General features: G+C 29.0%; 1 protein-coding gene across 1 annotated transcript in view; it reads right to left on the reverse strand.

The window, feature by feature from the left end:
- LOC130894451 (uncharacterized) overlaps positions 1-13,817 on the reverse strand; it is a 692,198-nt gene that overhangs the window by 550,298 nt on the left and 128,083 nt on the right. The window lies entirely within an intron of this gene.

Genomic DNA, 13,817 nt, shown 5'->3' on the forward strand with positions numbered 1-13,817 from the left:
ATTATAGAGTTGTGATGTGTTCTACGAGGGATTTGAAAAGTTATAACTAATTTTTCATGTGTTCGAAATGATTTCTAAAAATATCTACGAATGATTGAAAGCCATGGTTAAGACTCAAATTACGAAGTGTTTCTATAGATAAATTTCGAAATTAATTCCGTATTCTATTCATCATTTCATCCCTTGTTATTAGAGGCATTTTTTACGTTTTATTCCTTTTGTAACCCCATAAAAACGGGTCCGTTTTATTGATTTATCATTGATTAATTGTTTATCCCGAGAATGTTTATCAACTAAAAGATTGTGAGTATTTCGACTAAATATCTGTAAAAACTTTTGAAAAGCGGAAAAATTTGTAATTAGTCAGATATAATTAATAATCAATAATTCATTCCAGATAGTTCCTTAAAAGTCCTGGTAATCATTTAATTATATTTTCAGATATTTTGGATTTTTAATAAAGGGATTAACTCAAACGTTTTTTATATTGAAATTATTATTTATGAACGTATTTTTTAAAATTTCAAACTTTATATAAGAGTTTCTCATATCTATCTTTTCTACCTACAGAAAAAGAAATATTCCATCTATGGATTACGAATTTTATTACTCACTCATTCATCAAAATAGACTATAGAACGTTATTTAAAATAGATATACCATAAAATAAAGATTTTTCTGAATGTTGTTTGTACATTATTTCTTTTCAGATCACTTAGAATTTTCGGGATCTATACCATTTTCTCTGAAGTCTTTCTTGTCTTGTTCAATCATGAATCTAGTAGTAAAAGAACCCAAAACATTTCGAAATTAGGTATCAACGATCAGTTTTACAGATTTCTTTTGATGATAAACACAACAATCCTTGGAATGGAAGAAGGTTTGAAGACGCCACGTTGTGAATTTGGAAGAAATTGGTCAACGTTTTGTGATACAAAAGGCGTTAGCCCAACCATTATAAAAGCTGATCTAGATCCTACTTTGGTGGGACTACTCCTTCGTTATCAACAGTGAAAAATCGCAGTGGTCGACGCCAGGAATGTTGAAAAAAATCTATGAAGCTGTACTGAATGATCGTCGAGCTATAAGACATAGTGGGCATTTCAAAAAGTATGATACATCGCATATTAACTAAAAATTTGGTCATGAGAATGCTGTGTGTAAGATGGGCGCCGTGATTTCTCTCTATGGAACAAGAACAATCAAAACAATGGACTGGAAAGGAAGAACCGGCTTCAAAGAAGACGAAAACTGTTTTATCTGCAGATGAGGTCATGGCGTAGGTTTTTTGGGATAATTTTCATTGACTTCTTTAAAACGAAAGCAAAAATTGCCGCATTAAAAATAAATTAACGAATTGAAGTTTGAATTGCTACCTCATGCAAATTATTCACCAGATTTAGCACCTTTGGATTATTTTCTGTTACCAGAATTGAAAAATGTTTCGTTGGTCAAATATTTTCCAAGAATGAAGAGGTAATGTCTGTAGTTAATGGCTCCGAAATTTTGTTGTTGGCCAGGTACTTATGGAATCATCCTCGTACATCACAAATATATAGTGTGATATAAATGTACTCAACTATTTGTATTTCAAATTTCGTTACATCAAAACTATTGATAAACCATAGAAGTTTTCGATTAGTTTCTAATTTCGGAGAATATGTTTTACGTATTTTATTTTTTCACGAAACCGCGATGACATTTTCTAGTGTAAAAGTTTTATTTACGATAAAAGTCACTCAACAAGTATGATTTATTTTTATCACTGCGTCAAGCGACATTTTTGCTAGAAAGGTTTATGTTTTAATCCATCCGGAGTCCCGACAATACACCGTTAACCTATTATGTTTTTCCAAATTGGATTCCGTCCCCTGTTGCTTATACGCTATATTCGCAGAAGCGTCCTTACGGGAAAATACACCTGGACACTCTATTTGACAATTGGCCACCACAAACAAATAAATTTAATCATCTCAAAATTATTAAGTGGAATATAACTCCTTGAGGTACTATCACATTATTAGCTTGATGTTTTCAGATCAAGCTAAATAAATGAGACAATCTGAGTACTGAAAAAATGTTTCTACATTATAATTGAAAGTCTAGAAATCATTTCAGAAAATAAAAATTTAAGGTTATCCAAAATCATCGAAGTGAAACTGTCAACTGTCAACATTGAAGTGACTACTCCAGAGCGTCCCGAAAGTGTTTTGCAGTACGAAACTGTCACTTACACTACATGGAACACTCAAAACGCAACTTTCGGTATGTAAATGAATACAGAACGAACAACTTTAAGATAGCGTCGTCTAAAAAAGTTTTTTGTTTTATTTTACTACTCTAAAGAAGAGGTTTTCCCAACTATGCTTCTTATTCCAATGAAGAACTATGTCCCAATTAAGAAAACCCTTTAAAAATTTATACCGACTTCGAAAGATCAATATGTATATGTTCACAAAAAGAGTTAATGATTTAAAAACTGGCCGTATGTCAAAATGATTACGAATTAGATCAATAATTGGTTGAAGAGTGTGATTGATTTGGGTCGATTCAACGGTTTAAATATATTTTGTAACGAAATTTATTTTTAACGTAAACTTCCCCAATCGCTAGCAACGCCACTGTTTTTTTTTTTTTGATTATCCGAAAAGTTTTTGTGGCACCAATTTCATCAGTTTGAATTATGGCCGTTACCTTTTTTTTTTCACGAACACGTGCCATTGCCATCAGAACGGAACTTATTCATTGAGTTTTTTCTCATATTGGAAATGCCATTGTTGAAATTTGTCTGTCGCGAATAGTAAAAAAATGAAGACGTTTCATTTAAACACTAAAGCAGAAAATAAACTCATCATAGTTGTTTCAAATATAGTCCGGGCGCTGACAGGGGTTCTCGTAGTCCTTTATGGGTGGCCACGAAAAAATGATTGATATCTACGTTTTCTGGTCCGGAGAATCGTTAAGAAAATGTGGTAATCATTTGTGTAAGATGTTATTAAAAAAATACAAAAACAACTAACAAGATATTTGGTAAAATATTTATGCTACAGACTGCCAAAGAAAACGGTCGCTGAGATTGTAAGCCGGCCGTGTGAATTTCAAATGAGGGCTTAAAAGTTGTCTTTTACTATGAGGAATAAAATGGCGCAATTTTTTCTTCTTTGCACGAATGGCCTATAAAAAAATGTCATTTTTCTATTAAAATTTTGTCTTCCAAGAGCTATAGAACTGTTCCAAATGCTTGAAAATGCATGTATGAGTGCTCTTTTTGAAGAGAAAAGTATTTTCTTTGAAACGAATCCTCAAAAGTCTCAATTGAATTTGTCCAGCTCGAAATACGACTAATTATAAGAGAAATCTGCGCATTTTTGCAATTGTTAACTCTACTTTGCCTATAACTTTGGTTCTAATAAATATTTTTTCAAAATTAGAAAACGGAAATATTCGTTAGAATATTTTCAATTAGTCTGTTTCATCAAAAGCCCCGTAACTTTTGTAGATAACAAATTATGGCCGTTTAAGCAATTAAATTGTTAATAACAAAAATCTGACCAGGGTGCCGGCCTCGCAACCCCCAAAAATCGATATCATTCATTTTTCGTGGCGACCCATAAAGGGCTACGGAAATCCCTGCCAGCGCCCGGACTAATAAGATTAGGAGTGAAAGTTGAGCAGTCCTTCTATTTTCAAATACAGAAACAGTAACAAACCAAAAAATTGAGCGTCTAAATGCAAAATCGTTGGAGTTCAACCAATAAAAACGGTGAAGATACTAAGTTTTGAGATAGACAAATAAAAATCAATATGTATAATTGGGTTTGAACCAATGCCAAAACATTTTTTGTGATTTGAACCTCTCAATCGCATCTCTAGGTGTAGAAAAACGTTGAGCTCGCAATTTATTTTCGAACTTCGGGAATTAGAAGAAATCATTGAGTGCTAAACAAGGACTGTACGGTGGATGACGCATCAATTCGATGTTTTGACTGTTCAAAAACGTTTTTGTTTGAAATGTTGTGCGACAGCTCGAATTGTCGCCTTTTGGTCTTTCTAGTAATAACTGTTGTACCATTCATAATTGACGACCCTCTGGTTCAAAGGTCTTCGAGTGCAACCAACTTTTGTTGGACTGAACTCATGAAGGACCCATACAGTCGATTGTTGTTTTCGGTTATCAAGATCTTGTAGACGTCTTTCGAAGCACCGTTATTATTATTTTTAGCATTTCTATACACCAATCGTACACGATTTTTTTTTAGTAATTGCGAAATGATTCTTTGGCCAACATAAATGTTTTAAGTTTCTGTAAACAACTCTAGTAGCAAACCTAGGATAAGAAGAACAGGAAGTTGTACGGCAGATTATCCAGATAATAATTTGTGGACTTGGATCAATACAGGTCATAACAAGGATATTACTACCACAGTAGAGCATTTAAAAGTACTTTTTACTAGACGATAACTTTCTAATATTTCTTGAGACCATTCAACAGTATGATACACACGTTTAATAGCACTACCTATAAATGGAAGCTTATTACCAGTACCAAAAAGGATTTTATATGCAATATGAATGTTTACCATTTTTCAAATCTTATATTTGAATCAAACAGAACCCATTCAGTTGCTGTATTTTCAAAATTTAATTCAAAATAGTAGATAAAAACAATTACCATTCTTTAGAATTCAATTTATGCTCCATGTACCATTTGATTCCTCCAATTATTCCATAAAATGGTCAGTCTCCATTTCCTGGTACTTTTTTTGAATAATTTCTTAATAAATATGTTTATATCCAAAAAAGTGTTTGATGCGTTGGGCGAACAAGGAAATCTGTTAACTTCAGGTTCAATAAGCACTCAAATATGAACTGACAAAAAGTAGCGGTTACGCCTTAGTTAAATATTGAAAACGTTATAAATGAAATTATTAAATGAAATTTTTTCCAATAATTACCGATTGTGACTTCTGCAATTGCAAATATTTCGCGACTAATCCTTAGGTTTGTTCAACGGAAAGTACTTTGCGTGTTTTCCCATACATTATAATGATTTAAAACCGATAAAGAACTCTATAAGTCATTCTATATATTGCTGTGAATAAATTTTCGAACGAATTTTATCTGTTATAACCACATTAGCGTTTCTCAACCAAAATAAACCCTTGTTAAACCACGCGTTGTTTGTGCATATGCCGTTGCAGTAGCACGAGTGTTGCCAAGTTGATATTCGTTTGTCACAGTTTTTCTTCAAATCATAGTTTCTGACAGTGATGAAAGATTGGAGACCTAAAAATAAGTTATTAGAAGTCATCTTTTTAAATATTCTCCTCTACCATAACGCTTTCGATTAGTTTCCAAGTCTCAATTCAGTTATTCCTGAACTTGCTCTTCTTTGGTCCGGTCTTAAAATTGTTCATGGTGTTCATGATACAAAATGAGAATCAACAGAAGCCCCTTTGAAGCTATATTTGGTAGTAAGCAGATAAAAGGTTTAGAAAAAAGGAAATCATGATAACTAGAAAGGATGAAGATACATACGAAGATAAACTAGACGATAAAGACGATGACAATGACAAGAATGAGAATAAGTACAATAACAAAACGGTCAATGACTATTTAGAGCTTGAAGTTATTAGAAGAAATAAAGGAATTTTGAATAAAAATGAATATTTGAGCTTCTAAAATGGTACAGATGTCAAATTAGTCAAGTACCATGAGGTGTTAATAGTCATGGTAATTTCCTTTCCAATAAAACAGTCTTTTATACACCTCACCTTGATTTATAGGTGAAATTATCGAAATTATCAATAGGAAATATCCTATATGGATGTATTTTATACGTATTTTCATCATTTAGATTCATTAAAACATTATAATTATTTACTGGTGCTGTTGACTGACACATAAAAAGACTTCTGTATTGTTTATACTCGAAATTATATAAATAACGTTAACATCATATTTTTGAATGAACCCTGTATCAACTAAAACTTAAAACAATAGTAATGTACGGGATTAATTCACTCGCTACATAAAACATAGCTTTTGATAGTAATATCAAAAAGTAGTCAATGTAAAATGGTGATTTGCTGGAATTAAATATATTATTTTACGTTTGGCAACATCGCCAGCCGGCGCTTAGGGGGCTTCTATTTTACCCCTCTACCAACACGTGGCAAACTATTAGAACGCGTGTCACAGTATCATTATCCGTGGTGGGTACAGAATTCCGAAGAGGGAGACCTCCACGTGCTCGATATACCTGGTCGTCGACCACCTGATAGCGTCACAGCTGGTCTAAGGACGGGAAACCCACTTATCAGACAAGGGTACTAAGCAGCTTCCGTTTTTTGTTTTGTAAGAAACTCGATGATTCAGATAGAAAGGTGTCGATGACTGCAGCTGAAGAATGAATGGATTTCGGATTTGTTTTGATGTTTGAACGAAATAAATGAAACTTTGTTTACTGTCGGAAACTCTTTTCTTCGAAATCTTTGCTCTAAATGATTTTCTATTTGAAATTTCATTTATTAACCAACTTATATTATCTTCACCTGTATGTTGGCGAGTGGTTTATTACTGTTAGTATATCCCACCACCAAATTTTACAACCGTCTGCCCTTGGAGATTTAGAATATTTATTTTTGAAGAAAAATTTTATTTTTGGCGATAAATACTAAGAATATAATTCGAAAAAAAGTTTAAGATATTAGATTTTAATCTGTTTAAGGACATAGCTTGAATCTAACGAATTGAATCGAGCGTTTTTCTTTTACAGTTAATAAAGTTATTGAGACACTCTGTATATAAGTTCACTTCATTATACGCGAGTAAAATATTATACTTTATCCACGCCGACGAAACAACTTCAACAACTTCTCTAATTTTTGGTGGTATTAAAGAAAAGTCACTTTCTATCCACTATCCATTCTCAGTTGGTTTTTTAACATAATTTAACATAAAACAATGAAAATTCTTAGCCACCAATGATATTGAGAGGTTTGAGTCAAATTTATGTGGTTCTAAAAGGTACTTTAGTTTATAAATTTCAGATATACATATCTTAAAATAGGTCCCGTGTTAATGCTCTGTACCTTAAAACTGAAGAACCCGGGCGCGAATCTGATCTAGAAAAGTTATTGATTATTGAATAGTGTTTTACATGGTTTTACATGATGAAATTATAGAAACGATATAATAAAGCTAAATTCATTAAGCATTTGACAGCAGTGATGAACAATTATTTCTTCATTTTTTTATTTCTTAGACATTTTGATATGTTTATGTTTCTAAATCATCTTAAATCGAAGTCTCTTCTATTTTAAAATATTTTTTTCTATTTTTTAGATATATTCAAAGATTTTTTCTGGCCCGAAAGTGGTTTTAAACCAAAAAAGACCTAAAATCAAGACGATTTGGAAACATGAAAAATTTATTTCTTCAATTTTTCATTTCTTAGTCATTTTAAAATGTTGATGTTTCTGGATCGTCTTGAATCGAAGTCTCTTCGGTTCTAAAATATTTTTTTTTATTTTTTAGATATATTCAAAGATTTTTTATGGCCCGAAAGTGGTTTTAAACCAAAAAAGACCTAAAATCAAGACGATTTGGAAACATGAAAAATTTATTTCTTCAATTTTTCATTTCTTAGTCATTTTAAAATGTTGATGTTTCTGGATCGTCTTGAATCGAAGTCTCTTCGGTTCTAGAATATTTTTTTTTTATTTTTTAGATATATTCAAAGATTTTTTATAACCAGAAAGTGGTTTTAAACCAAAAAAGACCTAAAATCAAGACGATTTGGAAACATGAAAAATTTATTTCTTCAATTTTTCATTTCTTAGTCATTTTAAAATGTTGATGTTTCTGGATCGTCTTGAATCGAAGTCTCTTCGGTTCTAGAATATTTTTTTTTATTTTTTAGATATATTCAAAGATTTTTTATAGCCTGAAAGTGGTTTTAAACCAAAAAAGACCTAAAATCAAGACGATTTGGAAACATGAAAAATTTATTTCTTCAATTTTTCATTTCTTAGTCATTTTAAAATGTTGATGTTTCTGGATCGTCTTGAATCGAAGTCTCTTCGGTTCTAAAATATTTTTTTTTATTTTTTAGATATATTCAAAGATTTTTTATAGCCTGAAAGTGGTTTTAAACCAAAAAAGACCTAAAATCAAGACGATTTGGAAACATGAAAAATTTATTTCTTCAATTTTTCATTTCTTAGTCATTTTAAAATGTTGATGTTTCTGGATCGTCTTGAATCGAAGTCTCTTCGGTTCTAAAATATTTTTTTTTATTTTTTAGATATATTCAAAGATTTTTTATAGCCTGAAAGTGGTTTTAAACCAAAAAAGACCTAAAATCAAGACGATTTGGAAACATGAAAAATTTATTTCTTCAATTTTTCATTTCTTAGTCATTTTAAAATGTTGATGTTTCTGGATCGTCTTGAATCGAAGTCTCTTCGGTTCTAAAATATTTTTTTTTATTTTTTAGATATATTCAAAGATTTTTTATAGCCTGAAAGTGGTTTTAAACCAAAAAAGACCTAAAATCAAGACGATTTGGAAACATGAAAAATTTATTTCTTCAATTTTTCATTTCTTAGTCATTTTAAAATGTTGATGTTTCTGGATCGTCTTGAATCGAAGTCTCTTCGGTTCTAGAATATTTTTTTTTATTTTTTAGATATATTCAAAGATTTTTTATAGCCTGAAAGTGGTTTTAAACCAAAAAAGACCTAAAATCAAGACGATTTGGAAACATGAAAAATTTATTTCTTCAATTTTTCATTTCTTAGTCATTTTAAAATGTTGATGTTTCTGGATCGTCTTGAATCGAAGTCTCTTCGGTTCTAAAATATTTTTTTTTATTTTTTAGATATATTCAAAGATTTTTTATAGCCAGAAAGTGGTTTTAAACCAAAAAAGACCTAAAATCAAGACGATTTGGAAACATGAAAAATTTATTTCTTCAATTTTTCATTTCTTAGTCATTTTAAAATGTTGATGTTTCTGGATCGTCTTGAATCGAAGTCTCTTCGGTTCTAAAATATTTTTTTTTATTTTTTAGATATATTCAAAGATTTTTTATGGCCCGAAAGTGGTTTTAAACCAAAAAAGACCTAAAATCAAGACGATTTGGAAACATGAAAAATTTATTTCTTCAATTTTTCATTTCTTAGTCATTTTAAAATGTTGATGTTTCTGGATCGTCTTGAATCGAAGTCTCTTCGGTTCTAGAATATTTTTTTTTTATTTTTTAGATATATTCAAAGATTTTTTATAGCCAGAAAGTGGTTTTAAACCAAAAAAGACCTAAAATCAAGACGATTTGGAAACATGAAAAATTTATTTCTTCAATTTTTCATTTCTTAGTCATTTTAAAATGTTGATGTTTCTGGATCGTCTTGAATCGAAGTCTCTTCGGTTCTAAAATATTTTTTTTTATTTTTTAGATATATTCAAAGATTTTTTATAGCCAGAAAGTGGTTTTAAACCAAAAAAGACCTAAAATCAAGACGATTTGGAAACATGAAAAATTTATTTCTTCAATTTTTCATTTCTTAGTCATTTTAAAATGTTGATGTTTCTGGATCGTCTTGAATCGAAGTCTCTTCGGTTCTAAAATATTTTTTTTTATTTTTTAGATATATTCAAAGATTTTTTATGGCCCGAAAGTGGTTTTAAACCAAAAAAGACCTAAAATCAAGACGATTTGGAAACATGAAAAATTTATTTCTTCAATTTTTCATTTCTTAGTCATTTTAAAATGTTGATGTTTCTGGATCGTCTTGAATCGAAGTCTCTTCGGTTCTAGAATATTTTTTTTTTATTTTTTAGATATATTCAAAGATTTTTTATAGCCAGAAAGTGGTTTTAAACCAAAAAAGACCTAAAATCAAGACGATTTGGAAACATGAAAAATTTATTTCTTCAATTTTTCATTTCTTAGTCATTTTAAAATGTTGATGTTTCTGGATCGTCTTGAATCGAAGTCTCTTCGGTTCTAGAATATTTTTTTTTATTTTTTAGATATATTCAAAGATTTTTTATAGCCTGAAAGTGGTTTTAAACCAAAAAAGACCTAAAATCAAGACGATTTGGAAACATGAAAAATTTATTTCTTCAATTTTTCATTTCTTAGTCATTTTAAAATGTTGATGTTTCTGGATCGTCTTGAATCGAAGTCTCTTCGGTTCTAAAATATTTTTTTTTATTTTTTAGATATATTCAAAGATTTTTTATAGCCTGAAAGTGGTTTTAAACCAAAAAAGACCTAAAATCAAGACGATTTGGAAACATGAAAAATTTATTTCTTCAATTTTTCATTTCTTAGTCATTTTAAAATGTTGATGTTTCTGGATCGTCTTGAATCGAAGTCTCTTCGGTTCTAGAATATTTTTTTTTATTTTTTAGATATATTCAAAGATTTTTTATAGCCTGAAAGTGGTTTTAAACCAAAAAAGACCTAAAATCAAGACGATTTGGAAACATGAAAAATTTATTTCTTCAATTTTTCATTTCTTAGTCATTTTAAAATGTTGATGTTTCTGGATCGTCTTGAATCGAAGTCTCTTCGGTTCTAGAATATTTTTTTTTTATTTTTTAGATATATTCAAAGATTTTTTATAGCCAGAAAGTGGTTTTAAACCAAAAAAGACCTAAAATCAAGACGATTTGGAAACATGAAAAATTTATTTCTTCAATTTTTCATTTCTTAGTCATTTTAAAATGTTGATGTTTCTGGATCGTCTTGAATCGAAGTCTCTTCGGTTCTAGAATATTTTTTTTTATTTTTTAGATATATTCAAAGATTTTTTATAGCCTGAAAGTGGTTTTAAACCAAAAAAGACCTAAAATCAAGACGATTTGGAAACATGAAAAATTTATTTCTTCAATTTTTCATTTCTTAGTCATTTTAAAATGTTGATGTTTCTGGATCGTCTTGAATCGAAGTCTCTTCGGTTCTAAAATATTTTTTTTTATTTTTTAGATATATTCAAAGATTTTTTATAGCCTGAAAGTGGTTTTAAACCAAAAAAGACCTAAAATCAAGACGATTTGGAAACATGAAAAATTTATTTCTTCAATTTTTCATTTCTTAGTCATTTTAAAATGTTGATGTTTCTGGATCGTCTTGAATCGAAGTCTCTTCGGTTCTAGAATATTTTTTTTTATTTTTTAGATATATTCAAAGATTTTTTATAGCCTGAAAGTGGTTTTAAACCAAAAAAGACCTAAAATCAAGACGATTTGGAAACATGAAAAATTTATTTCTTCAATTTTTCATTTCTTAGTCATTTTAAAATGTTGATGTTTCTGGATCGTCTTGAATCGAAGTCTCTTCGGTTCTAGAATATTTTTTTTTTATTTTTTAGATATATTCAAAGATTTTTTATAGCCAGAAAGTGGTTTTAAACCAAAAAAGACCTAAAATCAAGACGATTTGGAAACATGAAAAATTTATTTCTTCAATTTTTCATTTCTTAGTCATTTTAAAATGTTGATGTTTCTGGATCGTCTTGAATCGAAGTCTCTTCGGTTCTAGAATATTTTTTTTTATTTTTTAGATATATTCAAAGATTTTTTATAGCCTGAAAGTGGTTTTAAACCAAAAAAGACCTAAAATCAAGACGATTTGGAAACATGAAAAATTTATTTCTTCAATTTTTCATTTCTTAGTCATTTTAAAATGTTGATGTTTCTGGATCGTCTTGAATCGAAGTCTCTTCGGTTCTAAAATATTTTTTTTTATTTTTTAGATATATTCAAAGATTTTTTATAGCCTGAAAGTGGTTTTAAACCAAAAAAGACCTAAAATCAAGACGATTTGGAAACATGAAAAATTTATTTCTTCAATTTTTCATTTCTTAGTCATTTTAAAATGTTGATGTTTCTGGATCGTCTTGAATCGAAGTCTCTTCGGTTCTAGAATATTTTTTTTTATTTTTTAGATATATTCAAAGATTTTTTATAGCCTGAAAGTGGTTTTAAACCAAAAAAGACCTAAAATCAAGACGATTTGGAAACATGAAAAATTTATTTCTTCAATTTTTCATTTCTTAGTCATTTTAAAATGTTGATGTTTCTGGATCGTCTTGAATCGAAGTCTCTTCGGTTCTAAAATATTTTTTTTTATTTTTTAGATATATTCAAAGATTTTTTATAGCCTGAAAGTGGTTTTAAACCAAAAAAGACCTAAAATCAAGACGATTTGGAAACATGAAAAATTTATTTCTTCAATTTTTCATTTCTTAGTCATTTTAAAATGTTGATGTTTCTGGATCGTCTTGAATCGAAGTCTCTTCGGTTCTAGAATATTTTTTTTTATTTTTTAGATATATTCAAAGATTTTTTATAGCCTGAAAGTGGTTTTAAACCAAAAAAGACCTAAAATCAAGACGATTTGGAAACATGAAAAATTTATTTCTTCAATTTTTCATTTCTTAGTCATTTTAAAATGTTGATGTTTCTGGATCGTCTTGAATCGAAGTCTCTTCGGTTCTAAAATATTTTTTTTTATTTTTTAGATATATTCAAAGATTTTTTATAGCCTGAAAGTGGTTTTAAACCAAAAAAGACCTAAAATCAAGACGATTTGGAAACATGAAAAATTTATTTCTTCAATTTTTCATTTCTTAGTCATTTTAAAATGTTGATGTTTCTGGATCGTCTTGAATCGAAGTCTCTTCGGTTCTAGAATATTTTTTTTTATTTTTTAGATATATTCAAAGATTTTTTATAGCCTGAAAGTGGTTTTAAACCAAAAAAGACCTAAAATCAAGACGATTTGGAAACATGAAAAATTTATTTCTTCAATTTTTCATTTCTTAGTCATTTTAAAATGTTGATGTTTCTGGATCGTCTTGAATCGAAGTCTCTTCGGTTCTAAAATATTTTTTTTTATTTTTTAGATATATTCAAAGATTTTTTATAGCCTGAGAGTGGTTTTAAACCAAAAAAGACCTAAAATCAAGACGATTTGGAAACATGAAAAATTTATTTCTTCAATTTTTCATTTCTTAGTCATTTTAAAATGTTGATGTTTCTGGATCGTCTTGAATCGAAGTCTCTTCGGTTCTAGAATATTTTTTTTTTATTTTTTAGATATATTCAAAGATTTTTTATAGCCAGAAAGTGGTTTTAAACCAAAAAAGACCTAAAATCAAGACGATTTGGAAACATGAAAAATTTATTTCTTCAATTTTTCATTTCTTAGTCATTTTAAAATGTTGATGTTTCTGGATCGTCTTGAATCGAAGTCTCTTCGGTTCTAGAATATTTTTTTTTATTTTTTAGATATATTCAAAGATTTTTTATAGCCTGAAAGTGGTTTTAAACCAAAAAAGACCTAAAATCAAGACGATTTGGAAACATGAAAAATTTATTTCTTCAATTTTTCATTTCTTAGTCATTTTAAAATGTTGATGTTTCTGGATCGTCTTGAATCGAAGTCTCTTCGGTTCTAAAATATTTTTTTTTTATTTTTTAGATATATTCAAAGATTTTTTATAGCCTGAAAGTGGTTTTAAACCAAAAAAGACCTAAAATCAAGACGATTTGGAAACATGAAAAATTTATTTCTTCAATTTTTCATTTCTTAGTCATTTTAAAATGTTGATGTTTCTGGATCGTCTTGAATCGAAGTCTCTTCGGTTCTAGAATATTTTTTTTTATTTTTTAGATATATTCAAAGATTTTTTATAGCCTGAAAGTGGTTTTAAACCAAAAAAGACCTAAAATCAAGACGATTTGGAAACATGAAAAATTTATTTCTTCAATTTTTCATTTCTTAGTCATTTTAAAATGTT

Source organism: Diorhabda carinulata, chromosome 5 (genome assembly GCF_026250575.1).
Source record: "Diorhabda carinulata isolate Delta chromosome 5, icDioCari1.1, whole genome shotgun sequence".
Classification (NCBI taxonomy): Eukaryota; Metazoa; Arthropoda; class Insecta; order Coleoptera; family Chrysomelidae; genus Diorhabda; species Diorhabda carinulata.